Below are 26,196 nucleotides of genomic sequence, written 5' to 3' on the forward strand. Positions count from 1 at the left end.
ATTGTTTCAGAAGATCTTCCTATAATTCCAGAAGATGAGCAGAAGAAATCAACAGTCAGAACACATTACCTGCAATAGTTTACAGTTTCGCTGGGGACGAGAAAGAAAAGGAAAAGGGAGAAAAAGGAACTAGAAACCAAGAGTTCCAGTCATCATGCAGTACAAAATCAGTGCATGAGATACAGGGTAGCACAATGCAGGAGGGTCTTGAACCCCACCTGTGGAGCAGAGTGAAATTTTTCTGCACTGTGTTTCTGGTCAGAGAAACTGGGCTGCAGCAAGCATAAAACAAGTCCCTAATCACAACACGCTTGATTGAAAAAGCATCCAGCATCTAATTCTATTACCAAGCAGAGCTGTGAAAAATGTTTCTCACCATAAAATAAAATGACTAAGTTTTGGCTACTTTACGGACTCTGTAAAAGTATGATAGTATAGGTATTAGAAAAAAAAAAAAAAAAAAAAAAAAAAGAAAAGAAAAAGAAAAAGGAAGCCCAAAGGAATTTTTCATGCGGAGCAGTGTTGTCTAGAGGTGAGAGCATGGGGGCTGGGAGACCAGCAGTCTACTCCCGGTGCTGTCGTCAGCTTGCAGTGAGGCACTGACCCAGTGGCTTCACACCTGTAAGGCTGAGGTTCCTTGGGTACCACCACACGGGTACCACCATCACGCTGTGTGACTGCAACTCGAGTAGTGAACGGGGTGCTTTGGAGGCCTTTTGACAGACGTGCTACAGTGGTTGTAATAAGTGTTATTTATTATAATTCAAGGGCAGATTCTAGATAGACACAGAAGCTGAAGACCTTCTCAAGGTATTTATTACCCCTCCCATGGTATTAAGCTGTTTTTTTGTTTTCCTTAAGATTGGTAGTATCTTAGGGATAAAAATCCCTTTTTATTAAGAAACTCTTACTTCTACTAACATGAAGATGCTGTCTAAATTTTCCTTCAAATAGCAGAAAGACTTCCAATATCAGTGTCCAAAATTTTACACAATACTTTCAATGTCGTAGAATTATCTTGTACTGAGCAATTATTACATTGTGTACTGTTTTCTACGTGCATTCACCAATACTCAGGTGTGTGCCTGTTTCTCTGCTTCCCAAAACAATTTATCATCATGGCATCTCTTGTTATTCTATACTTCTACAAGTCAGCAAAGAATAGCAAATCATCACAGCATTTTCAACACAACATGAATTGGCCATTCAAGAAAACACTTTCCCCTAACTAGGGGATAAAATGGTAGCGTACCCACCAGATCAAAGACCACACTAGTCCTTACTGGTATACCTGACATTTCTTTTCTTTTCCCTCCTGTTTGATGATATAGCATCTGCCTGGACCAATACTCAGTAATTCCTGTTCAGTGCACTCTTTACAGCACCTCAGTTTTACCCTGTGTGCATTTATGTAAATTGCTATTATTTACACATTAGTTACATAGTTGACTTTTTATTATTATTTAAAAGCCTGCTGATGCTACCTTCTGCATTTATTCTAGTCCAGAGTTAATGAGAGCCCCAGTCCTGCTATCAGACCACTGGGGTTAATTTGTTATTTCAAGTCAATGTGGTTTCAAAGGAACTCAAGCAGTTCCCATTGCCGGATCAGGAACAAAGTGCTCATACACTGGTATGGGACCAACTCTCAAGAGAGTAGCAGAACCAAACGAGTACTCCAGCCTCCTAATTTTCCTTGATCATAACACTTTTAGTAAAGTATCTCTCAGTGAAGGCTTGAGACAATTAATTAGGAACCGCCCTGGAGTATGAACAACAGGCTATTACTGTCATTTGAAGCCAATATTTATTAATCTTCAAAATTTCTATATGGGAAGGTTACACAAACACAATTTTATATTATACATGTTTTCTTTAGGTCTTTATTCTGCCTAGGAATAAAACTTAAATGCAGCGGGGCCCTTTTGCAATATTTTAAATGTAGCTGTTAAACATTGCTTTACTAATAACTTGTCCCATTTTTCCAACTGAGTAATCACTTCAAAAAGATGAGATAGACTGTGGTGTAGAAATCAAAGAAGAAACATTGGGTCATTTTCCACAAAATACTCATTTTACTTTGAAGCCTAGTAGGCAGTACCAACCTGAAGGCAACAGACATTATAAAGGAGTTTGATGCTGAAAGCATCTGGGCTGAAAAAGGCAGAATAAGAAAGAGACCTTTAGCCTGGATGTCTCAGCTTTTCATATGGGTGGCTGACAAGCTGGGCTATAGGGTAAACCATAACGTGCCAAGCACCACGGAGACTGGAGCCAAGAAAGGGATAATTTCAGGCAAGACCCAGTCTCTAGAGCCAAAACCACTGGCCTGAAAGCTTTTCTCAGAAGGTTTGCTGTTCCCATCACTGCTGGGATGAATTTTAACTCATTATTGATCAAGGGAATTTTAAAATCAATTTTAATTAAATGAAAGATTTCTATCATGGCTTGTTCTGTGTGGAAGTCACACAGACGACATATAAATATATGGAGGCAAATCAAGCAGAGCAGATTTGTAGCACTTAGGCCCTAAACAGGTGAGAAAGAAGCCAAAGTTACATCTCAAAGCAGATTTGTTATAATAAATTACCTACAGGACATGCCTCTTCCCCCCACCATTTTTGCCTTTGCCACTGGAATTTAGTCAGACTTGCTTTTTCTTGCCGAAGCAACGATTTTTGTTAGGTTCTCCGTTGCATCTCAAAACAACTGCAAAAGAGCTAAAGGAGACTACTACATGGCAATGCCTGGCAGCGGTGGATTGCTCAGCTTACCACCAACAGTGAGGTTCAGCATGGTGAAGAGGAGCAGCAGTCCCTCAGCTGAGGCTCCATCTGTACAGACAACAGCTCGTTCAAATCTCATGCCTCTCAGTTTTCCAGGGCAGGCAGGTGCTGGGATCTGCTGCACAAGACAGAACAGAAAGAATGGAAGTAATCAAAAAGAATTGTTTTATGAAAAGATTAATTGACAAGTTCAGGTAGGCACACAAACCCACTTACTCACTGGAAGGAGCTTGGTGAGATGGTTTATGCCTTCATCCCACAAGGAGTGAGGACCAAGCCTTTGCTCTCCCTCTTTGTTAGCTAGACCAGGGACTGTTCTTGAGATGCCTTAGTTTCCTTCGGTAGCACCAGGCAGGAGAACAAGGATTTCATCTCTTTTCAGGTGCAGCTGGCTGTCTGATAGTGCCACTTCCCAGCTCCTAGCCATATCTGGGTTTGTAAAGCAGTTCATAAACTGCTTTAAACTGTTTCTAAAGCAGTTTATAGAGAGTCTCTGAGGGAGCTCCACCGAAATCAATGGACACCAGGCATTTATGCCACTGCAGAAAGCTCAGAAAGAGCCAATGTGCATCCTTCAACACCTGCATACTCCAGTTCACAGCATTCTGCCTCAGGCAAAAGGTCATCCCAGTGCCAGTGCCACGGGTCACAAGTTCAATCCCCAAGATCAAATGTGCATTCAACTGAGGCTCCAAAGCAAATCAATGGGAGATGACTTAGTCACGTGCAGACAGTGCTGCACAGACTCATGAGCCTCCTGTATCATCTACCACAAACATAAGGCTGTTTGTGTACAATTTAGGTTTTACAATTATTAGTTCATTAACATGAATTTGTTAGTCATCACGGCAAGCTCTCTAAGTAGAGCAGCCTTACGCTGGTTCCTTGGGTAAGAAATCAAAGGGCCAAGGGGTTAAATGACTTGTCAGAGGTCACAGGAAAAAAAAAAAAATCAATGGGAAAACTGGAATTAGAACTAAAAAGAGAAGTCCAATTCCTTGCTTTGCATTTAATCCACTTTGCGTCACTTAATCAAAGGCAACAAATAAAATAAGCACAGTCCCACATGGCTCCTTGCAGACAGAAAAGGTTTTTTTCAGCCATAAGTCCCTACCAAGCCCGGTTAGAATCTACAAGGCTTCCCTGTGTTTTCAGATACAATGCACACTGCAGTAAATACGTTATTTTACAACCCTGGCCCAGTTTTCAAAGTGGCCTCAATCAGAGTTGTGCAAAACATTCATGTCCAACCACAAAATTACAATCAGTCTTTGTTTGAATTCAGCCTGTGTCCCTGGCCAGCAGTGGTTAGGCCGAACTCTTCGGGCCTGTGCACTGTTAGTCCAAGGTTTTTGCAACGTTTCTGCCCTGCTTGGATTTCTCTGAATATTTATAGGCTGCTGCTCTGTAGTGACTTTCATGTTCAAACTGTGTTGGCTGGTGGGGGTGGAAGGGGATGTAAATAACAGACAGTCACATGTTTTCCACTACCCCGCTTGTTTTGCTTCCAGTAAAAAACCAAGTGCTACGAGACACGTGTTGCAAGAAAACAACTGCAAGGCCTGACTGCGGGGCATTTAAATTAGTGTAACAGTATTTCTACACACTTGAATGTTTTCAAATGTCCAGCTATTGTGAAATCCGAGTCAACAGTTTGGAGATTCAGGCAGACCTGTGGAATTAAAATTTGTAGCATTGCTTAATATTTTAGGGGTGGGGATGGAAAATGTCCCTTTCAAAAAGTCTTGACCGTGAAGTTCCAAGGGAAGGAATTCACCTGTGAGGTCCATACCGTGTTCTGCCCGGCGATCAATGCACTCCAAAGCGGGATCCACAAAATTGAGTCAACGCCGTGCTGAAACCTGCGCCATGCTGAGGCAGTTGATGGAGAACATCAAGCGCATGGTGGTTGCTGCTGTTGGCACTCACATCATACCCAACAGCATGAAGAAATCAGAAAAGCACGCAAGTTTCCAAATAACTTCGTCTGCTGTGCAGAAGTGTAAACAAGACCTTACATCATATACATCATCTTGTGCTTCGGCTGGGTTAACTACAGCATACTCGGAGTATAATGGCATGGCTTACTTATTTCCTAGATGCATATTTATAGTTCTGAGACACATTGTGGAGGTGTTTCAATTCCAATGAATCCCAGCTTTGCACAGATGCAGATTCGCTGTCATCTGTAAATGTGTTCACAGCTCCTGGATTGTGCACACAGCCTTGGCCATCAGGTGGCTTGCTGCTTAAAACACCAGCACAAAGCCGGTTCTGTTTGGGAGAGAAATAAGCTGATGGCACAGTCTAGAGTTGTTTGTGGAAATCAGGCCTTTGAGGACTGTGTGTCCAAAAAATTCCTAGCAAGGGCTAAACAAAGGAAATATGCATTCTTGTGTTGATGGTGGAGTGTTCCAAGAATCTGAGAAAACAGCAGTCTGTACATATGGTTGACAAGTCACCCTGACTGGAGATATCTGCAAAGTCCAAGTGAAACCGTAATGAATGACTGTTGAAAAGACACAGCTAAGAACGCAAAACAGAAGAGAGAAAACAGGGCACAAGCACCTAAAGCAAACTGCTTGCATTGTCCATGCACAAACACAGTTAAAGCTGATCCACAGCAGTAACATTAGTTTTAGGCTGCCCCCAAGCCCTTTGTAAAATACCCAAATCTCTGAGGACCGCAGGGAGCATTGCTTCTTCTGAGCACAGGTTTCTTCCAAGAGATTTCCAGTCATTCTTCTCTCCCATTAGGACAAAAATACTGGAAGAATTGTCTATTTTATGGTATTTTTGTACTTTTACATATGCCTATTCCAAAATCTGGGTCATAAGAGGGCGAAGAGTATGAAACAGGTAACAGAGTTTGCATTGTTTTACTTTTTCTTTCCCCAAATTCTAGTTACCTGTAATGTAGCTGTTATGCAGAAAGGAGATATATTTCCAAGTTGTCCACTGAATACTCTGCTGCTCGTAAAACTAGCAGGATAATTGCATTAGAGGTTCACAGAAATGTACTATTAATGTAAAATAGCTATTTCTCCCCTGGCAATTTTGAACATAATGTTTGTCCCCACAGATTTTCAGCTTTGACTAAACAATGAAGTACTTTTGCTTTGTAGCTATGATAAAAAGACATTATTTTCTATGAAAACTTTTTTTCTTACAAAAAAAAAAAAAATATATCAGAAGATAAAAAGCCTTCCTTTGTTTCTAGCTGTTTGCTAATTCACTTGTAGGTATATGAAGGAGGGGAGGGTCTTTCCAGTTGTTGTTGTCTTGTTCTGTCCATCCTTCCTGTATTTGAACGTCAAAAGATTTCAGCATTCACTCAAGCTGCAATACAGACTGGTTGAAACATGAGCAGTGCAGCACACAGAGTACTACACAGGCACTACAATGACCTTTCCTGATTATCTTGTATTCTGTCATGAGTTAAATGAGGTCATTACTGATGTTGCTTGCATTCCTCTTCCTTGGCCCATGACTTCAAAGACTAATGGGCCCCTTTTGTCACTGAATTCTTGTCAAAATGTTCAGTCCAATCAGGCCCCTAATAACTGCATGTAGGGTAACATTCACAGATGAAAAGAACATGCAGACACATGCCTTATACATAATTAATCCTTCCAATGAACTTCATGAATTTCAAAATTACACAAAATGGAACAAATCCAACAGATAGTCTCCCGTGGGCATATGAGGTCACGTATCCTGCTAGGAGGGCGAGGAAGTGCTGTTTAACATGGATACCCAGCAATGACTCACACAGTGTCAGTAACTGATTTATTTTCTCTTCCTGCTGCCATCTTTACATCTAACCTGAGGTCTGACAATGTTATCAGGACTCCAATGAGCCTGCCTATCATTCCAGGAACTGAGCATCCAAACTCTCACTGGGGTCCCAAGAAGTCCAAGTGTCGCCATCACTGCTGCTGTCACCGAAGTGGAAAATTCTTTCAAATGCATCTTGCCAATTCTAGTTATTCACATGATCAAGAAAACATTCAGATTTCTGTCCAGAATACTCTGCTCCCACCAAATAACAGTATTGGGAGTGGGGGTAGGGTGGAGAGAAGGATTTGTTCTTGGAATCATGTAAAAGTAGTGGTTGACAATTTTCTCTCTAACGAAATGTTTGCCTAATTCGGTCCTGGCAGGGCTGTGCACATGTGGCAGCCACATCAAAAAGCCTGGGCACTGGCACAAAGAGCAACATGGCCTGAAGTGGTTTTCTGTGCTGCTACATGCCAACTGCATGCTCAAACCCCAGTGCTCACACTTAGGTCTTCTGTCCGAGACATGATTAGTGTTGCACTGACTAGCGGTTTTGTCGTATTTGTTCAGAATTGGTGACAGGAACCCAGACTTCTGAAAAATAACATTTGTATTTTCCTCCTCCCTCTTAATTCCACATTAATCTTTCCCTGTGTTATTACTGATAGGTATCAGAACATGTCAGACATACCAAAATGAATATTTTACAATGACCTTTCCCAAATTTTTTGGAATGCGTTTGACAAAAATAGCTTTCTTTCTTCAAAGTAGATGTTCTAGTAGTAGAAGAAATATTCTAGGAATCTTAATATTTTCAATACATGAAATATCTTTCTCCATCAAGCTTTGCGCATGTGATAAAGCCTACAAGCATCCACAAGCATGAGACAAAAATTAAACAAAACACGTAAAGAAGCAGTATGAAAAAGGTCGTAAAAACAGCTATATGCACATGAGAATTTTAGAAGTTGAATTTCTTGTAGGCAAAATAGCAGGAATTGATTTTTGAGACAGATTATAATAGAAAAGGATGACTCTAAAGGTCAGCAAGTTCTTCCCCTTGCACAAGTTGGATAAATATTTCAACGCAATTCCTGAATGATTTCAATCTAATTTGTTGCTAAAAATGTACAGTGAAAGAAATTCTAAGCCACCTTGGATACATCTTTCAGTGCTTCATAACTTTCACCATTTATTTTTTCCTAATATATTACATAAATCAACGTGCAATTTTGCAGTAATTGAGTCCAAGTACTTTTTGACTTATTCCATCTGATACGGAGAATAAAATCCATGTTTTCTTTCTATGAACTTCTTGCATACAGCAAAGGTAACCACCTCCTATGCTCTGCATATGTTACTGTTAAAAACATGTACTAGAAGGTACATCTTTTCTGTTACCACCCAACATACTTGACTAATTTTCAGTCTCAGAACTTTTACAAATTCCACATCCTTTTCTCCCCTCCCATTGGCTTGCAACGTCTCAGCACGACACTTTGAATTTGGCTTTCCTGAAATTCAACCTCTTCATTTTAAATATCTCTTCTACTTATCAGAAAGTTTTGAATTCCAGCATCATGCTAAAGAACATCTGCAGCCCTTCCCAGCTCACTCTTATTTGCAAATCTCATACTTCATCTTTTTGGTGCACAGTCCAAGATACTAGTAACAATGTTGACCATATGTGAGCCCAGGACAGTCAGCTACACAACCATCCCTTTGTATGCCCTCCAAGTCTGACATCACACCTTTTTTAACCATTAATAAAATGTCTGCAACCCCCCCACCCTCCCCAAATACTAATGTATTTTTTGGTCTCTTAATCTTGACCACTTTTTCCTACTTTATTAATAAGGTACACTGTCAAAAGCCTCACTAAAATTAGGGCCTATCACATCATTTCTTTTTCTCCTAATCTAATAGACTGGTTAAGCAAGAAAGAATGGAAAATTTGAGAGTCTTTATTCACCTTCACTCGCACTACAATGTAGGCATCTAGCTGAAAAAGCAGGCCATGCAACTCACATCTGTGCACTTGCATTTTGTTCCTTACTCACCTTACCCGAATCGCTCAGGACCCGCTGCCAGGCACTGCTGGCCCAAAGCACCAGAAACAGCCCTACACAGTAACTGCTCCTCGAGTGTTCAACGGGTACCAATAGCACTGGGGTTAGCACAAGCAGTCAAATACAGCTCTAAAAACACGGCATGGGGAGAAGGTGCTCATGACGATAGCATGCTTTTGTGTAACAACCTATACCCAGAAGGGTTACCCATGAGTTAGGAGACATGGGCTGAAGCCCTTTTTTACTCAGAAGCAATTCAAGCTCACACCACCAAGTGGCTATAGACTAAAAGGCCAAGGACAAGCCATTTAAAATCATCACCTGCCACTGAAAAAGAGAAATGTGCAGGCCAACTATCAAAGCTAACAAGGGAAGTTGCATTTCAGAAGTCAGGGGGCTTGGAAGGCCAGTCTTAAAAAACAAAAAAACAAAAAAAAAAAAACAGCAACCCTCAGAAAGAAAGAAGCCATGTTACAGGGAGATCATGTCCCATCCCACTACCATAAGGTCTGAGAAGCTGTAATAAAATGTAAGGACCGTTCCTGCATGAGAGATGCTTGAAGCTCAGCATGGGAAGAGGCTGAGATAAATAAAAGCATTCTGCCAGAAAGCTTATTTGCAGAGAGACTGCATTAGCAGATAACTTTCTCCAAAAAGAATATAGCTTCCACTACTGCTAGAAATCATAGGAATTGGGTTTGGTATTCACAAACCAGTGAAAACAATACATTTTGCCCTCAACAGTTAAAGGGACAGAACTATAATCTGAAGCAACCACACGCATTTGCCCTGCAGCAATGCTACGTCAGTACAAGAGACTGGAAAACAGTAGTTTATAGTAGTCTGCACTTAAACTTGAGGTTTTCAGTTTCACAGTGGTTAGATCTGATTCAGACAAATAAATTCAGAAAACAAACAGCACAACACACAACACTGCAGCAGCAGAGAGCTTAATGTGCTCCACAGCTAGCAGATTCGTCACCGTTATAAATTACGCAAACAAGTCTGCCAGTACATTTCGAGAAGTGAGGTTCACAAAATTGACTCCAACTGACTATGGAAGTCCTCTAGAAGAGGATGTTTTCAAAACAAAATCCACCCTCCATGAAAAAGAGCTAGAAGGTCATCATCCTCCCCAAGGAGACATAAACGGCACGAGATAAGGGCAGGGAATTTGCTGCAGCGTGCGCTCGCCCTCAGCCCAGACAGACAGTCCTGCTTGTCCTCACCCGCAGCTGTAACCTTGAAGGACACAGTCATGTGCTGCTGACTCACAACGATGCTTATGAAAAATAAGAACAGGGTGTTTTTTTTCCCTTCTTCATCTTGTACTTTATCACTCATCTGCTTTAAATCCTACAGAAACTCCCCATCAGTTACTGCAAGCATAAAGAAAAAACAAGGCCAAACCCAGGCTGTGTTGGGACATGCTATGGGCACCTGACCTGCACTTGCTGAAGCCTTTTCCTGAACTTACCTGGAGATACTTGCCCTCTACAACAGGAGATTAGCATTGTCCATGGGCACCTTCTACAATGTCTTAACCAAAGGCCTCAACTTGGTGGTAATACGCAGGCTCCATTCCAGACGTGGATCTGAAACATTAAGATGCCAACCTACAGTAAGGAGGGCGGGAGAGCAGACAAGAACAAATTGCTGCAAATCAAATTCCAAAGTGAATTACATCAGACAGCTCCTCAACCTTTAGATAATCCAGCTACTCCCAAACTGCTGTCCCCAAGCAAAGCACCCCTCATGCCTTTGACACCTCAGAGCTTTCATCAGTTCCTAACAGGTTTTGTAGGAGACCTGCTTCTATACCCTGCAGGAACCTGATGAAGCATTTCACTCCACTATTCCAGAAATGAAGTGCCAGCCTCTCCACAAATCATCACAGAATCATTAAGGTTGGAAAAGAGCTCCAAGATTACCTGGTCCAAGCATCACCCTACCAGCACTACCACCCTCTAAGCCATGCCTCTAAGTACCACATCCAAATTATATTTGTTATCGGGGTTCTGTCAATAAACTTGATTTTGCCCCATCTCAGTATCTTCTATCAAGGAATATCAGCCTCAGCACTGGAACGCCGGGTCTGACAACAAGGTAACATTTTCTAGCTATGCTGACATGATTTAGAAAAAAATAGTATCCTCTAACAGTTTGATTATAGAGACACAGACTTCAGTAGCTGTTATTAAGACAATAATGATACTCCACATAAAAATCTTAGCTTTCGGAGATATAAAAGGTGAAATAAGGCCAAGACCAAGGACTAAATGATTAAGTTCTATTTTAAAAGAAGATTTTGAATGGCAACACCAGCAGGGCATTTTTCTTAGGCGCTGCAAATACACCATAGATCGCATTACCTCCAGAGATGGAGTTTTTCCTTTCTACAGTCCCTCTTTTCTTGATCTTTAAACAAAGAAGAGGATCAGCCCCTAGGTTTCTCCAGAGACCCTTACAAGCTGCCTCCTGGGGGACCTCAGGAGACTTACAGTGAATGCTGAGATCCAATTCAGAAATATAATATTTTCAAAGGACTTTTCATGGGGTCATAGACAAAGCATGCCACTGTGCACAGAGAACTACCAGCACTATTCTGGTGCCCATTTTCCACCCACAGATTCACATGAAAATCTCAGGAGCCTCTATAGGAGACAGTGGCTATTAGGCAACTATTTAGCTTTTTATACTGTGTTTATTTTGGGTGGAAAAGGCCATGTCATATAAGCAGTGACAAAACTACAGTCTGGAAGTTTTGTCAGTGTAACTACTCTCACAGTAGTGACTCTTGCTGGAATAGCTACGTTGGCCAAAAACCATGAAAGAGCCCATCTCCGTCCATCGGGGCCCTGTTTGCAGATGGCAAGACTGTAACACAGGCTCTGTTTGCTGAACTATAAGCAGAGGTTTTCTGTTACAGAATGCAGCCCTGAAACAAACCTGAAATCAACTCTAGAGGCAGAAACTGCAGAATGAAAAGAAAAATTAAGAACAAAAAAACGTTACTAGCTCTTTGGTTCTGCTCATTTTTCTAATGATAGCAGACTAGCTTTGGAACCAGCCGCAGAGAAAAAGGTAGAGAACAAAAGCTTCCCAGTGTAAATTGTCAACATCTTGAATACCTCCATCAGGGATAAACATTTGCAGAGCCTAAGAACGGGATGCCTTTCAGTTGGAAACTTTTGTACATGAGACTAAATTCCCGACCACTTGTATTTGGGAAAAAAAAATCACGAGAGCATTTATTTATTTATTTAAGAGGTGAGCTTGGTTTTATCTTCCAGGCCAAGTGCCAACGCTTCTCATTAAGCTCTGCCTCTTAAAGTTTCTCCTGCAATTAAAGTTAAATCAAATCCCGTTCCTTCCCCATCCCTCATGCTGAAAGCAACTCTCAGTTGAACAGTTTCAGTGCTCTGCTCCAGTGCTCCTTCTATTTCTGCAATGGGAAGAAAGGATGCTGTATCCATGAATAAAGAATTCATCTGCTAAGATTTTAACAATTTTCCATAAAGTTGAAGATTTGGTGCAATGGGGACCAAAAGTAAAAAGAAACACCCACAACCAAGCATTAACCAGGTTTAATAAAATGCAGATAAATAATTTAAACATTTACCACCAGAGAAAAGAGGGTGAGATGCCTATCACCTATGTGGATTCATGGAATAGAGACATACCTTAATTTAACACAATGCTCTACAAACCAGCGTAGCTAGATGTGTTGTCTTTTATACCTCATTCCCTATTTTGAAGACTGAAGTGATTACTGTGCACTGGATCAGAGGAAAAAGCCACAGACATTACAATATTAAGTGTACACAGTATTCTCTTAAGTGTCAGGTAAATCAAAGGGAGCTCTCAGCCAACCTTCCTGTGCTGCCAGTTACTCATCAGCCCTCTCCTTTCCAAGTTTCTGCAGATTTCAAAGAGGAAAACATATATATATATATATATATATATATGGAAGGCATCTTCTCTAGGACAAGGAGGGCACCAAAAATGTATGGGAGAGGAAATACACAGAGCTCCACCTCAAGTGCTTGAGGTCCTTTCCAGCCCCTAGAATTCTGTGATATACTGAGATTTCACAGAAGTCGCTAAATTTAGGGTACATCCAGCTGATCTTGCTACACCTCTCTCTGTGCACGCTAGCTCCAGACCTTAAGAAAGACCTAACTGTCAGAAAGCATTAGAGTCGGGGCTCTGGGCAGGATTTGGGTTAGCTCAGCACTGCCACAGGATAGGGCAGGCAGAGTCTGAAGTGCTCTCAGCAAGACAGAGGAAGTAGGAGAGTCCAAAGAGAAAAACCCCTCTTCCTTGTGAGCAAGCAGAAGTGCCTGTCCTAGTTCACTGCTAAGCAGCAACAGGGCAATCCAGTAACCTCATTTACTGTGATAAACATTTGCCAGTAGTGCATTTATCCCAAACAGATCAGCATTACTTAAAAGAAAGATGACCATTCTGTTTAAAGTAAAAGTGATGAAAATTCATTATGTCAAATATCACGAACGAAGGACCATCAGTAGAGAGATCTCAGGGAAACCTATGATCTTAGAGGTCTTCCAATAGCTTTTTGCTTTTACTTCCTGTAGAAGGATAAGGACAAGGATATAACAACCCTTCTAATTCAGATGAACTCCTTCCTAAAGATGAAGTTCTGCAAAAGCTAACCCTCTCCTCCCTCCCTGCATTGTGTTTATCACCCTTCCCTCGTGCTTCTCTAAATTTGCAGTGAACCAAGGCACGGAGCTACAACAAAACAAAATGAACCACACAAAAAACAAGTTTGCTGCCAGAGCTCCCCGAAGCAACTCACCGAGCATTTGACCTTCCACAAGGGAGGCAGGATGCAGGCACCCACAGCTGCGCATGTCTGCAAGGAGGGAGGAGTGGGATGGCAGCAGCACGGCTTCATGCTGATTTACACCACTGGGGAACCAGAGCCCAAATCAGGTGCGATGAATCCAGGCCACGTGGTTCTTCCAGAGATTAGCTGAACATCCAACCGACTTTACAAAGTAAACCAAACGCTCCATAGGTACACATAAAAACTTGGGCAATTTTGGTTGTGGTTGGTACACAGGGCTTTACAGGCTCATCTGTGTACCACAGCATGCATGTAGCTCCCTGGTTTATATATACAACGTACATCATATTTACCAAAGAATTTTTGGATTGCTGAGTTTAGGTCATTTATTCCATGCTTCAGGTTTTCCTAAAAGCAAAACAAAAGCTTTTTTCCTTAAAACAAGCTGGTTTTCTTTGTACAGGCTGTAACCAAAGGAAATTCCTATTCCTATGTTCTTGATAATATTGTGATTTAAGAAGCAGTTCTTTTAAAATACTCTTTTCCAGCATTTCAAAAACACCAATTCTGGATCACTGGATCCAGATAGGATATCTAGGACTGAAAGCTTACTGGAAACTGGCTAATAAAAAAGAAATTAAGCTTACATTGCCAAAATGAGTAAAAAAGTAAGTTGAAGGAGATATAAAAAGACAGAAAACAGCTGTGGATGGGAAGAATATTGAAAATATGAAAGGGTTAAACAAGTATCTTCAGTCACTGAATGCAGGAAGAAATAGGCTTGAACTAAAGAAGAACATTTCAAAGATGAAATAGAGAACCACGGAAAATCTTGTAAACAAAAGGAAAGCAAGGGAACACTTCAGGGGGTAGTTCAGTTCACCTACAGGTAGAAACCTGCTCTAGAGAAGTTCACCTGTCCTGGCTAATGGTACAGAGAGGGTAGATCCCTGCACACCTTAAAAACAAAGCAAAACAAGACAAGTCACAAAAAAAAAAATCAGTTACAAGGTGTCAGTAGGTATTTGAATTCAGGCCCTAATTATCACTTCTCTGAAAATTCTTTTAAAGAAGTTTCTTTCTGATTCTGAGCTGAATTTGTAACACTTGTACAGTTCACAAACACCTTTCATACTTCATTCCAATACCTCTAAATCAACCCCCCAGCCTGTTGCAAGAAGCAATCTGAAACCCAAAGCAGTAAAACAGCTGAGGAGCTGCAATTTGCAGGGGCAAGCCATGAATAGCTGCCATCCCGAAATAACGTTCCCGTTAGGGCCTCTACTGGGCAAACAGGCACAGGGAGAAGTCTGTGGGCTACTGAATTCACATACAGTGAACTTCAGCTTTCAGATGCTTGTGTAGCTCCTGTATATTTGAAGGCTGATATCTGATAATGGCAGCTCTGAAGTGCTCTCAGATACAGGATCACCCTCCCTCTCGCAGCCCTAACAGGAAGATGTTTAGTATCCCCTCTCATCTCCCATTCAGCTGGGTTTTTAATACACACAAACCTCGTCTCGTTGCCAGGAAGGCAAAGAAAAGGTCAACAAACTCCTTTGCTGCAAGTTAGTTTGTCAAACTCCATTCTCGGCAGCATGACTTTACATGTTAATGCGAGTGTTTGCCGCTGTGTCAATAGCCCCTATTGTGTGCATTTGTAACACAAGATTTATGGTAAAGCTTGCAACATTTTTCAGGCATAATAAGCGTTTATTCAGCATCCCAGGACTATAAGCAGAGGCCTGACAAGTAATTATTGACACATTGTGCAGAAATAAAAGCGGTGGGCGAGCTGCTGTTGCGAATGGCAGCGTGGGTAGGGGGAAGGAGGGGCTGTGTCAAAGGAGTGACAGCCTTGGTGCCCAACATTGTCAAAGCCGACGTTGACTTGCACTGTTCTGTGTGCCTGACTGTATTTGTGCTCCCTGTCACTTGGGTGTGACATGCCAAAACATGAGGAGTGCTCCTTTTCTCATGCTAATGCTTTGTAATGACAGCTTTGTGATCCCCGGGCTGTGTTCGAGCTCAACAAGTCAAGGTGTGACAGGCAGCAGACCCCTCTGTCAGCGAGGGCTGTGCTGCCCTCATCACACACCATTCCTCGGACTAAAACGGACCTAATGCCCAAGGGAATAATAGCACCCCATTACTTCTGCTGAGCAAACATCTGAGGGTACTGATGCACCTGCACCTGTACATGCAGCCCCGGGCAATGCGCTCCAGGGCTGCTGCCATGCCGGCCTTACCTCAGCACAGAGCCCTGGGCCACCATGAGAGGAGAAGAGAAGGAATTGGAAAATCTACTCCCAGGCCGTCTTCTGTGAGCTGCTTCTCTCTTTGGGGTTCAAGCTTTCTTTCTCTGTTGCACAGGGAACATCTTGCTAGCTTCAAACCAAGTGTTGTGCCGCCACGCAGAGGGTTTGTGGTGGTTTCGTGTAACTGGTAAGCTCTGCGCAGGATTAATTCAGTCTCCGAACAGCCCAAGGTATCACCAGACAGGATTAGGGGGTATTAGCAAAGCCGTGTGAAGGAAGGTTGCATGACGCCTACATGTTATACTTGGCTGTAAGACTCTCAGCCACATTAGCACCAAGTTCATCCAAAAAAACAAAGCAGCCCTAAGACCGTGCTTTATGCGTGAAAGAAAGTGGGGCAGGAAAGGGCAAAGTTCAGGCTGCCTAGACTAAGCAACGACTTGGCTTCATAGGATTTGGAGATTGCAAATGGGTTGGAGAAGCACATGAGCTTGGCTACTTACATGAAGTTTATCCAAATGATCCAAAACTCAATGATCAGCAAAACTGGGCTAGGAAGCTTGCCAGAACAGGCTTTTTCACAAGATTTATGGTGCTTCCTGCTTCTTGTTCCCAGGCAGAACCAGGAAGTGAGCTGAGTATAAATGGAAAATATTTTTTAGAACAGTTATGAATCTCTTTTTCAAAGGTCAAAGAGGTTCACGGTAAAAGTTGTGTGTGAACTTTAAGGTCTTTTTTTTTTTAAATCAAAATTTTAGCCAACAGATTTTTAATCTGAAACGCTTTGGGTATTGATGAGAAAGACAAAAAGCAAGTTAACTACTATCCAAAATCAAAGCCATTGTCTCAGAAAGCTCTGGTTACTTCCTGCAATTATTTTTTATCCCCAATGACACCAGTATGGACTGAGAACCCACGACACTAGGCAGTCCATACACAGAAGGACAAGCTGCTCCTTATAGCTTGGTCCAAAATTTCAGCACACTGGGCTTGGGTGGGGGAAAGAGAGAGACTTGAAAAGCATCTTATGATCCAAATTCTGGCATCTCGGAGGTTGAGAGTTTCAAAGCTGCCTGTCACATCTGGAGACCATCGCTGCCTGCAGAGGTACCACCAGCTCACAAATGCACAGAGCTGCATTATGATCTTCTTCCTGATCTATCGCCCCACATGTCAGATGCAGCTGAACTACGATCTGCTGAGCAGCTGAGCCGGGGAGGGAAGCACCATGGTACCGCACAGCAGGGGTGGTGATGCTCAAAGGACGCTGCTTGAAGGTACTTGCCCAGCTGCAACCCAGAGCTGAAGCCCAAGCCTAGCACAAAGCCCAGGGAAGCAGATAGCCCTTCCTGCCGCGTGATTTAACCCAGCACACAGCCCTGCACGTCCGAACTTACAGGAAGTTCAGGTGTCTGCACTCACAGCAAGCCTGAGGAACAGCCTTAGGAGCTTCACATACACGGCCTTGGGCTTTAATTGTGAAGAAAAAGAACGGCTCTGCCGGCACCCTTCAATGTGCACATATGATTACATCAGCAAAGGCTACTCCAGAGAACCTGAAGCTTTTCATTCCCAAACTTTGCTTTACCCAACATCTTGAGATTTCTGTACAACTTGCTCAGCTGTGTTCTAGCACTGTATGCCTTACCCAGTCTCCTTGAAACAGGCAGGGTACATGTGTTTGAAAGTGGTTTTCTGTTCTCAAAGAGTTGATAAAGCCTGATTTATTTTTTTCCTGTGTTACCTCAGATGATTCATTAGCTCCTAGGGAATTAAAATACCTGTAAAAACTTTGATTTAGTCTGAGACTGGATTCAACTGGTTTGCAAAAGAGCTGTATAAAGCTTCAGCCAGATTCACTGTATGAACAGCTCCAATAGAGAAATGATATTTAGAGACCAACATAAGCTCTCCATGTACTGGGGAGCCCGATTCCCTTCCTGGTGTCTGAGGGCTGACTTGAATTTTCTTCTGTTCTTTCCGTTCTCAGTCCTGACTAGAATTAGCTTAGGTACAATAGTCTTTCCCTGCAGGTCTTATTATTCTTCTGACTTATCTGACTTATCAGCAATATGCCCTGATCTTTGAAAATAACTTGTGCTGAACTATTAACTGTACCTACCGTTTCCACTCCAGTACTTCCCTGCACTGAGAAATTCATTTAAGGGCTCCAGAAGGTCTGCACTAGCATTTGCACTTTTCATCTCTAGTTACTCTCTATTTTTAGGTTTAACCTGGTAGCCTTCATCATCAGGGAATCTGCGCTTCACAAGCAAAGCCTAAACAGGTAAGTGCCATTTCCCTCTCTCACTACTACTTGAGTTACTCTTTTCTTTGTCCTTCTTAAGTCTGAATTACCTAGATACCTCTCAAATGCTGGAGATTTCAGATGGGCCAGGGCTGCAGGCCCCAGACTCTTGATACATGTAGATTTTCTTGGAGAAGAAATGAGAGTAATAAAGAGAAATTTGTATAAAACTCAACAGGAGTAATATCATCAAATAGAGCTCATCTGGCCAGGGCCCATCAAGATTCTGCAAGTCTCCAGCAACTGATCAATGTGCTGATATAAATCTGCTTCAGCCATTTGGAATTGCTCTATTAAATTGCCCTGTTATTAGATATTCATTTTACATTTCCAATAGGACCCAACTCCACAGCTAAACCTGCCTCAGCAATGCCTAGGGCAAAGCAGGTGCAGGAGGGGGTGGGGCAGCACGGGGCACTGCTGGCACGGGGAGAGTTCGGTCTGGTTTCAAGAGCTCTAGCACAGCCTCTGGCTGCAGTTGGTTCATGGGGTATCAGGAGCCAACATTTTCTGTAAGCAGATGGAGGATATTTGCCACACAAACTGTGGTTTAATCAACAGAATAAGACCTTTGATTTTGTCTGATCTATTTTCATTTAATTAACACAAAGGTTCCAGGACAGGAGGGTGTTTTACTGTAAGTGTTGCTGGGAGAAATATTTTTGGCAACGCTTGCATCGACACTAAAGCAGGCTGGAAACTGAATGACAGGCTTCTGCGCTCGTGCTGTCACAAGCACTCATTTCACCAAGCTGCCTTGGGGCCAGCAGGAGATTCACAATTGCCAATTTTAATCAAAGGCATGACGTCCCAGAGGCAACTCCTGCCCATCCACAGGGAGAGGTGCTGCCCAGCACGAGGACTTCCAGCGCGTGGTGCCAAACATAAAGTCTGCCGCTTCCTTCTAGTGTGAAACCATTTGGAACACGTCTCTGCTGCTCCCCCCGCACTTAAAGTGCTGATATTGATGGATGGGTAAGGTCCTGTCTGTGGCAGCCAGGAGATACACAACCATACTGCTCGGTGAGGGTAAGCCTGTGATGTCCATGCAGTAGCGCTTATGTTTTAGCCCATTGTTCAGGGAGATCGCCTTTCAACAGGCTGACAGGGTGCAGCTGCTGAGCTACTGGAAGCAGCTCTGCTTCCTCTTGGCTATCGTGTCCGTGGGGAACAGCAGCGGGGTGAGCTGACATCGAGAGCCATGCAGAACCAAGGACCAGAAACATACGTATCCATTAAGAGAGATTTGCACAGAATTATGACAAATGTGTCCATCTATTGTCTGAGGCATCAACAGAGCTGGCATGGTGAGAAGCGGGCAGACAGCTGCCTGCCACTGTTAGGGTGGGTGGGGGTAGAGGTGCCTGAAGGGCTGCCCTACAAGGCTGGGGTGGAGAGAAGAGGAAGCAGAAGGGTGCGATTCCCGAGCTCTGGGCAGTTTTGGTCAGTAGCGTGTATCACCGTTCATCTTCAGGAACCAGCGTTTTGTTGCCGATGGCTAAACTGCAGAAGAGGTGGCCAAATACAATGCCTAGGGAACACTGCACTAGAAGTGTATTTAGTCCTCTCAAGCTTAGATGTCGGTTTAAGCCAATACGGATGTCATTTTTAACTCCAGCACACACAAATAGCATTGTTTGCTAACTATTAACATCAGCATTCAGCTGAAAGCTCCCCTTTGGGTTTTGGTAGTGCCAAAAGTCACTATCTCCATCAACGAGCTCCACTGGTATACACTGTAAAGCTATGCGTGCAAAGCAAAGCAAAGCAAAACAAAGCTAGCCTTTCCCTAACAGCTATTGCCTTTACAAGGAAAGTGCAAGGGGGCATGTGGAAGGTAAGAACAATTGCAAAGCCACGCAGCAGGAGGGGAATCAAGAACAACCACCAGGTTTCCCAAATCTGATGCACATAGGTGTGCGCGCACACAGCTACAGAAGCACAAAGGCACATATGCTACAGGTATATACGTATATTCCTAGACAAAAGGTAAACCAAAATGAAATCAGAATTAAATTGAGTAATCATTGACATATTGAAATCATTTGCAAATCAATCTTAAGAAAATTCAATGGCTAGGTTAAACTAAAAAGAAATCCAGACAAATTATGATTAGGGATACTTTTAAAGTATCCTGACTTCATCTCTGCCTTGGAGTGACGCAAAATGCTTTGGTTAAGGCATTTTAATGCTTTGGCCTCATATTTAGTTATGTTTAGTCCTTTATTTCCCCTTTTTTTTTTCTATTTTTTTTCTATTTTTTTTTTTCTTTTTCTTTTTTCCATTTCCTAATTTGAGCGGGTTTAGTTCCAAACTTCTTTGGATTAGGTTCACATTTGCCACTACCTCTTAGATTCTTTTTGCAATTTTCACAAAAAGACTGAAGCCAGTTGATGGTTCACATTTCACATTTGAGAATGACAGGATCACTGAGGAAAATAACAATTCAACACATGCCAATTTACTGGCCTGAAAACCTTCCAGTCTAATCCAACATGTCCTACCAGAGTTTTTTGTTTTGGGCACGAGCTGTCACATTGATTGCTGAAGGCACTGGGAGCCCCGGGAACACATTAGATAGCACTGAACATCACCCAGCTTACAGGTAGGGACATTGGAGCCTCCACGCAGATCTCCACGAGCCCAAGACCAGCCTCAGCCAGCTGCAGGCAGAGGTCTATAACCCAACACAAACGGAGCCAGCACAGCCTGGCTCACCTCGCTTTTTCTGAGGGTGTCTGGAGAATAAGTTAGGCATGTAATCAATTGGTCCTAAGCCCTGTCTCACATTAGTGTATGATCATGATTTGAGCAATCATGGTATATGTAAGGAGAAGCAAGTATTTGTGTCAAAAGGAGGAAGATCAAGTGTCCAACCACAAATATCTAGTGAAGAAAGTGATATTCCAATTTCTTTACTAATGCACTGATTTCCTGAGTGGAGAAATCTATTTTGTCAGCCCCATAAGCAATTTTTGAAGCCCTACGCTGTTGGCAGGCCTCATTTCCCCCTTCCTCTTAATTACACCATACTGCAATTTAACAGTAATCAGCAAAAGCCCTTGCAGAAGGCAGCCATGTTCAGGGTAACTGAGGGGTTATAAACTTGCAATGACCAATGTTATCAACACCAAACATAATACATCTCAAGCTAGGAGCCTTCCAAGTCCTGCTGAGGTACGCTATTTTCCAGAAAACCTTATGATTTTGAAATGATCTCCTCAAACACTTATCTGGCATCTATTTACAAATATAAATAGTGCAAACAAAATAAAGTGGTATTTGCAGTTAAAGACAAGATCAAACTAACCCCACTGTCATAGAATTGGTTTCCTCTTAGCAATTGGTATTTTTGTTTTCTTTAAATAAAATTATTCTAAAAATATTTCAGCATGTAACAGATCCCTGTTAAACAGGCCAGTCCAGTGAGTCTTGGACAGGGAAGCTGTACCAGACAAACCACTTTGGCTAATGCAATCTGGACAGATGAGTGGGTGGTCCATCTTTGGGTTGATCCAATTTCCATCGAGTTCAAAATAAGGGAAGGCAAACCAAGGACATCCCCCCGCATCATTATGCATTTACTTTATTCATCACAGTCCTCCCCCCTCATGCCTCTGTGGAAATATATATTAAATAGCCTAAGTTTTCCAACCATAATAATTCACTTGTAAACTTCTAGGAAATTCCATTAGTACAAGCTATCCTTTAATTTAGCTTCACAACATCTGGTGAACACAACAACAGTATCACTGGCAAAAAAACTTTCAAGTTGAACTTCCAGCAGGTTTGTAGGGAAGATGGAGGGACATTGTGGGAGAGCCAAACACTGATCAGCACACAGCACAAGTTGCATTTCACCCCAGGAATGCCAGGATGATTAAAACCACTTTATAGCATTTTGTCTCTAATTTATGACAGTTGATATAATTGGTAGCATGAGGAGGCAGCCTGAGTGGTCAAAAGGAGTACAAAGCCCTCTGTACAAAGGGCCAGTTTTACTCCCATTGAGATCATTGACAAAACTCTCCTTGTCTTCAGCAAAGCATAATTTAGATTCTAAGTCTTGCAGATCACATGGTTTGAAGGTTGCCATAATGCCTTCCTTTACATCCTTGGGCTCTTGAAAACACCCCCACGCAGATAATACATGGTGGGACTGGGCCCACTTCCCCTCCACCCTTAAGGAGTATTGCACAATTGTCCCAATCCTGTCCTGCTGAGAACTGACAACCTCTGCATTAAATGCTTTTTCATAACAGCAATAATTTATTCATTAATGCTAACTTAACCCATACCAGCCTGAGGAATTCCCGAGTGCCGATCAGGTTTACATCTGATCCAGCCTCCCAGCTGCAAACAGAAAGTAGTTCTGAGCTCCACACAGTTTCTTTAAAAAAACACACTGAAATGATATAGAAATATGAATTAACATTTCTCTGCTTATCTGTTCCTTCAGTGGTTGTTCAGTCTTCCTGGCTAGGACAGTTCTATATACATTTAAAATATCAATCTAATCTCCCCAAAGAGCTATTGATTTATCAGCTCCATCTCTGTGTCGCTATTGAATGTCTTCAGAAATCTGCCAAATATGTCTATCCTTTCCACTACTTCTCTCAGTCCTCTAGCCTCAATGTCAGCTCATCTATTGATCTGAAAACAGTTCTGGTCTTCCAGTCTACTAGCTCTCTCTGCTCTTCATATTGCAGATGTGCTCATAATTGGCACAGAAAATTTAAGGGTAGTGCTAGCAGTCCCTCCCCAGCAGCATTCATCTTATCTGCTGAGTTCCTCTTGAATAAAACGTATGCAACGAGGCTGAAGTGGGGAGAATGGCCAAAGAGTTTAAATAAATAACCAAAATTAGGGGAATTAAGATGGAGAAAGTATGTTTTTCTCCTGTGTATATTCTTATTATTAATTTCAGTAAGTATTTTGAAGAGAATGCTGTATTTCCTGGGAATTCAGACTCTCCTACTATTCAAAAGAAGTTCGGAGCTTCACTCAGGCCACCCTGCACAATTCCAGCTCTGTGTGCTACAGCTGCTCCCACCCGTTCTCCATTAGCCTGACCCAAGGAAATCTGTTGAGACATATTAATATTCATCCTTCTGTCTGCACACCACATTCGTAGATCAATTCTGAAAAGATGTTTCTGCCACAGTTCATGGAAAATACACAAAAAAATGCACTGAATAAATCGACAAATAAAGAGTTACCCATTCCACTACCAGTCAGCTGCTCTTTGTGAGTGCAATTAATCTATAATTAATGACTATTCCCTGCTTGTCAACATGTTTCAGTCACCTACTGCTTATCTAACAAACTTCTGCAAGAGCACAAGGCAGAAAGGGGAACTGTCACTTGCTTCCATTTCTACCACACGGTGAAGTCGGTGACATCTGGGAACTTGACAGGGCGGTACCACACACCAATCCCCAGCAGAGACAAGCTGCTCCCATTTACAGGACATTTTCCATATACTTCTCTGTTGATAATGGATAAGTGATGTGAGGAACTGGCTGACAGGCAAAAAAAAACAAAAACAAACAAACAAAAAAACTTAGCTCAAAATGGAATTTGGAAAGAGAGGTTAGTGTTCAGTACTTGGGTTCATTAACAACACCGAGTGTTTTGAAACTTGAGTTCAGTGGACCAGATTTTTCAGCGATGGGATTTCCTATGAGCAAAAGCCATACGAAAGCAGACTTCACTTCAAGGAAGTGTTTTGTAAGCTTACTAATCATTCTTCATGCAAATATGCAGAGCATCAAAAATCACTTGAATCATCTCAACAGTCATTTTACTAGAAAACATGCACTTTGGGAAATACCACCAGGTTGTGCAGGCCAAGTGTTGGTGCAACCACTGTGGTTACTTAACAATGGCAAAGACTTTGCCCCATCGTGTCTGTTTGGGAGACCAAATAAAACAAAAAGTACCCGGAGCTGTTGAAAAAATGTTTACAACAAAACAATAAATTTAATTAAATTACAGAACAAAAACTTAGAAAAAAAAATAGTCAACTTCAGTTTCTAAATTCCACTGAACAACTGCTTTTACTATACTGAAGTGTAAGACACTTGGGAATTAACTGTTGGTATTCAGTCTCATCTATGTATATTTAGGTTTTACTGATAAAAACATTGGCTAAGGATACTGTGTGCAGTTCTCTGTTTTTTCTTTTTCTTCTTTTCTTCAAACCAATAAAATTATACCGATACAAATTTTAATGAAGACAGTAATACTTGTACAAAGACTGCCTTCTCCAGTGTAATTATGCCAGTATGAATGCAGAATTGAACACATCTTTAGAAAGCAACCTTACATAACTGTACTTGTAGAAGACTCAGGACTTAAAATATAACAGTACTTTTAAAGCAATATGGTTTTCAGGCAAGGCTGTAAGCTGTATTTATATTATGAGCTCTGCCTTCTGCAGAACTCCGGTGCTTCATTGGCTTATACACAGAGTTCTTTGCAGGATCGAGGTCTCCATAATTAGTTTATATACATAAACAGAAAGATGTTTGCACAGAATCTTGCACTCAGCTTCTTTACGCAAAAGGAAGCCACAGAGGTTTGACTGGTCCTAAATCATGTCTTAGCTCTGCTTTTCTTCAAATAATAATATATAGAAAAAAGGTGGGGGATGTGGTTGAAAAGGGAAGGAATTATAACAATATCAGCAAAAGTGAGCTTTGGATTAAAAGTAAAAGGTTTGGTAATTTTAACACACACACAACCCTCAAGACACTATGGGAAAATAACAAAGCAGAAGCTGTTCCTCAGGGTTTGCTGTTCAACAAAGCAGGTTTTTACTAAACACAGAGTTATAGGCAAGAGTATTTTGGTATCCAGGGAGGGTCTGATTTGGAAGGGAACCTCTGAGGGAGAACAGGAGGCACCCAGTTATTTCAGTGACCAGATACTCCTCTCTTCCTCCAGCAAGAAGCATAGTGCTAAAGTGGATCAGATTCAGGCCTGTTCTACCTGCTGACTGTCCAGTAAATAATCCAGCAACTAAATCAACCAAATAGCCGTGGTTTGATATCTATCTGATGCTGATATATTGTGCTGTGTGCCCGTATAAATCTGTGTGAAGCAGCAAGAAAGCAAGTTGTATCACAGGACTCAAACATTTGATGTACCCACATGCAACTCCTCTAGATCACCAGATCAATTACTGCTCTGAAGCTACACACCAGCATCTGGAAAGAGCTCTTCACAGATCAAACTGATCCACCATCACCATCTCTCCACCAAAATCCAAAGGGTTGATCGCTACAATCCATCGTGTAACTTGCATATAACCAACCCTATAAGCAGGAAAATCTGAATGACATTATTAAAAAAGAGATGTCTAGGAGATCAACATTTACATCACACAATGCAAGGAGAACAAGTGGTTAATGATTGAACTGCTCTGTCTTCTTTGATTATAAGTTATGGAAAGTAGAGAAAGAGCTCAGAAAACAAAAGCTTCTGTACATAAGCAAAATAGGAAAGAAAAACAAGCAATAGTAACCAAGGATTTCAGGCCCAGGGCCCAGGCAACAGTCTGGAGCAATAGGATGTGTTATGCTAAGCTTGTTAGAATCACTCCTGCAAAAATTTCCCTTTGATGGCTTATTTGCAAACCAGAATTATAGTTATACATGTTCTAACCTTCTAAAACCACTTCCTTCAAAGGAGGACACATACAAGGGTCTGGAAAGTGACTTCCTAGGCAGAACAAAGGATGCTCAGAACCGATTTCACAAATTTCGTGTCCCTGCCTCACTTCCAGCTTCTCACAGTACACAACAAACATGCTCTCCTGTTCCTGCTGGGTGACAGAGAGATGGGACACACACACTGCTGCCCATGGGGAGGGAGAAGTGTTGGGTACACTCGACTACATACAAGTCCAGGCCAAAACTCCGCGTCTGTGAAAAGGTTTCATTGAAGATGTTTCAATATTTGCTTTTTTACTGCAAGTGGTTTACGACACCCAGTTAGAAAATGGAAAATAACATTTTTCCCCCCCTTTCAGAGCATGCCTACCACCAGTCTGGCAGACATGGGGAGCAAGGCTGCCCACAGGAACCTCAGTCCTATTCCTGGTTCCCCTCTGGCTGACTACAACTGTCCAGAGGCAATCACAGGTAGGAGTGACAGCAGCGCAGCGATGCAGGAGGGC

The 26,196-nt window shown here is 42.1% G+C and overlaps 1 protein-coding gene across 1 annotated transcript in view; it reads right to left on the reverse strand.

Moving 5' to 3' along the window:
* LOC311445462 (uncharacterized protein) overlaps positions 1–26,196 on the reverse strand; it is a 342,727-nt gene that overhangs the window by 116,030 nt on the left and 200,501 nt on the right. Inside the window, exon 12 of the mRNA XM_084537630.1 lies at positions 2,775–2,904. The gene's annotated coding sequence lies outside the window, so the exon portion shown is untranslated. The remainder of the gene's footprint in view (positions 1–2,774; positions 2,905–26,196) is intronic.

The sequence above is a fragment of the Aythya ferina genome (genome assembly GCF_964211825.1).
Source record: "Aythya ferina genome assembly, chromosome: 16".
NCBI lineage: Eukaryota > Metazoa > Chordata > Aves > Anseriformes > Anatidae > Aythya > Aythya ferina.